At 39.5% G+C, this 2993-nt stretch overlaps 1 pseudogene; it reads left to right on the top strand.

The window, feature by feature from the left end:
- The first annotated feature begins 1772 nt into the window (after positions 1–1772).
- On the top strand, positions 1773–2693 carry LOC134497201 (vomeronasal type-2 receptor 26-like; annotated as a pseudogene).
- Positions 2694–2993: the final 300 nt, after the last annotated feature.

Here is a 2993-nt window from a genome sequence, read left to right as displayed (position 1 = left end):
AAGTTCTCAAGTTCAAAAATATAAAACTCTTGATCTCACCAAAAAATGTCCAACTTCTCATTAGCATTGACTTCTCTTGCCAAGGACTGAACTTAATGTGACCTCTGTTTTTAAAAAGAAGTTGATAGAGGAATTGTAAACTAGTTAGCTTGATAGGGTAAAGCCATGCTGTGTTCTCGAAATAAGGGCAAATAATGTACTCGGAAAGCACTGGAGGAATAAACTTCCTTTGAATGTAAAAGAGAACTATCTCTTTATGTCTGTGTCTTTCTGGAAAGTCCCTTTTTCCCATCCTCCTCAGACAGCTTTCTGGGGAAAATGGTATGAACTGTTATGAAACGTAGGGCATATTGAATGGCAAATAAGGTGACAGTGGACAGCTTAATGAAATGTTAGTGCATTGTACAGCAACTGTAAAAAAATTAATTAAAAGAAAATTAGAAAAGAAAAGAAAATTTGCCAAACTGGGCAGGTTCAGGGATGAGAATTCTGCAGCACCTCCACTTGGGAGGGAAAAAAAGTCTTACGATCGAGGACCCTCTGCTTGGGATAAAGTTGGGCAAATATAATGCATTGCCCAGCTAGCACAGGAAGAGAGAGGTTAGCTTTCTCCCTCATTCATTAGGTTAGAATTTGAGATGATCCACTGAAAGAATGTTCAGAATTATTAAGGGAGCAGCAGAAGAAAATACATCATTAAGAAGAGGATAGAACAGGTTGACGTGGGCATTAACGCTGATGTCAGCTTACTAGCTGACTCTTGCAGCCGTTATGGAGGATTTCAAAAGGGACTGGAGGGATTCATGTAAGACATGGTCATCACGAGCCACTAACATTATATGGCTGTTGGCTACCTCCTGAATCCCAGGAATCAGACCTTCATTAGTGGTTATTAGGAAGTAGGAGTGGAAAGTGACTCCTGCTGGTTGCCCAGGTTGGAGAGCTTCTTCAAATGGATCCAGCCGGCCACTGGATAACAAAGAAGGCTGGGCACGATGCACAGTGCCCCACCTCTCCATGGATGCCGATGTCCTGCAGGACTGTTTTTATCATGTTCTATGTGGCTTATTTCTTTTCAGGAAAAATGCTGATGGTTTCATAATTACATAAATGATGGTTTCATAACTTCATAAATTGATTTCATAAATTATGGTTTCATAATTTCTAAAATTAATGAAAAATAAGTATGATTGATTAGTTACTTAAATACGTTGGCATTTCTTTTCAGAAGCCAGCTGTTGATTATTTCTCTATAAATGATTGTAGGTTCAATTTCTCCATATGAAAGATGTATTTATTAATTTAATCCTCCATACTAAATGCTTTTCTTGTTTCTGCATAGGTTCTGCCCCTTTCAGTGTGCAATGAACATTGCTATCAGGGAAATCAGAAAAAAGGGAGAGAAGGCGAAAAATTTTGTTGCTATGATTGTGTTCCCTGCCCGGAAGGCAAGATATCAAACCAGAAGGGTAGGGACGTCCATTTTTCTATCATATTAAGATAAATTTCAGTGTTCACAGAAGACGAAGAAGGAAAAGATTGGATGGTTTTCCATTTCAGGATGACACCTATCTCAAAGGTTATTGAAAGGTTTCCTACATTTCCTACATCACCATATCTGATCTGTAGGATGAGAAAAGAAAAAAAAGAAAAAAAGAAAAGGTTGCCATTATGGAAGTGCCAAAGAATGGGCACTTTTTGTAAACCAGGTATAATGATAAGAATCTGAATTCCCTTCTTTCTTTCTTTCTTTTTTATCATTGTTACCAGATATGAACAACTGTTTTCAATGCTCAGAAGAAAAATACCCAAGCAAGGAGCAAGATCGATGTCTTCCCAAAAGAAGAAACTTTCTGTCATATGGAGAAGGCTTAGGCGTCACTTTCACTTCACTTGCAGTTGTCTTGTCCCTCATCAATGCTGCAGTGTTAGGAATTTTCATAAAGCAGAGAGAGACCCCCCTTGTCAAAGCCAACAACCGAGACCTCACCTACACTCTCCTCATCTCTCTACTCTTCTGCTTCCTCTGCCCTCTGCTGTTCCTTGGCCAACCAAGGGAAGGCACCTGCCTTCTCCAACAACCAGCTTTTGGGATGGTCTTCTCTCTGGCTATTTCCTGTGTGTTAGCTAAAACCATCCTTGTCTCTCTCGCCTTCATGGCCACAAAACCCGGGTCAACCGCAAAGAAATGGATAGGGAAAAAATTGGCCCTTTCCATTGTCTTTTCTGGCTCTGTCATTCAAATAGGCATTTGTCTGTTTTGGTTGGCAAGTTCTCCCCCATTCCCTGATTTAGATATGGACTCAGTTATTGAGGAAGCCATTCTGCAGTGTAATGAAGGGTCTCCCGCCATGTTTTATCTTGTCTTGGGCTACATGGGCCTCTTGGCTACTGCCAGCTTCATTGTTGCCTTCCATGCCCGAAAATTACCTGACAGTTTCAATGAAGCCAAGTCCATCACCTTCAGCATGTTAGTGTTTTGCAGCGTCTGGATATCCTTTCTTCCCACCTACTTGAGCTCCAAGGGGAAAGACATGGTGGCCGTGGAGGTCTTCTCCATTTTGACCTCCAGTGCTGGGTTACTGGCTTTCATCTTTTTCCCTAAATGCTACATCATTGTGCTGAAACCTCATTTGAATGACAGAGAACTATTAATTAGGAGAAAATAATCTAGTCTCTGTTTTCTCTTGTAATTGTATTGTTGCATGACAGGGAAAGGCGCCATTAAAATAAATATTACAATTTGTCATCGTATTGATGTTTCAGTGAATTGAGTATTCAGTCACAGATTCTGAGCTTATTTTGGGTTTCGGTGTAAAGTACGCGTTTACGAAATACGTAAGTATGAGTTTATTCATTAAAAAAAATCTATTTATTTATTAAACCAATAATAAATTATCCCTATTTATAAAATTGAAGCAAAAAAGGCAGGAAACCTCACACCCACTCTCACTAATGATGTTCTCTAGTTGAATAATGAAACATTTGCAGTT

Source organism: Candoia aspera, chromosome 4 (assembly GCF_035149785.1).
Source record: "Candoia aspera isolate rCanAsp1 chromosome 4, rCanAsp1.hap2, whole genome shotgun sequence".
NCBI classification, from domain to species: Eukaryota; Metazoa; Chordata; class Lepidosauria; order Squamata; family Boidae; genus Candoia; species Candoia aspera.
The sequence above is the reverse complement of the archived record's forward strand: the minus strand, read 5'-3'. Positions and strand labels throughout refer to the sequence as shown.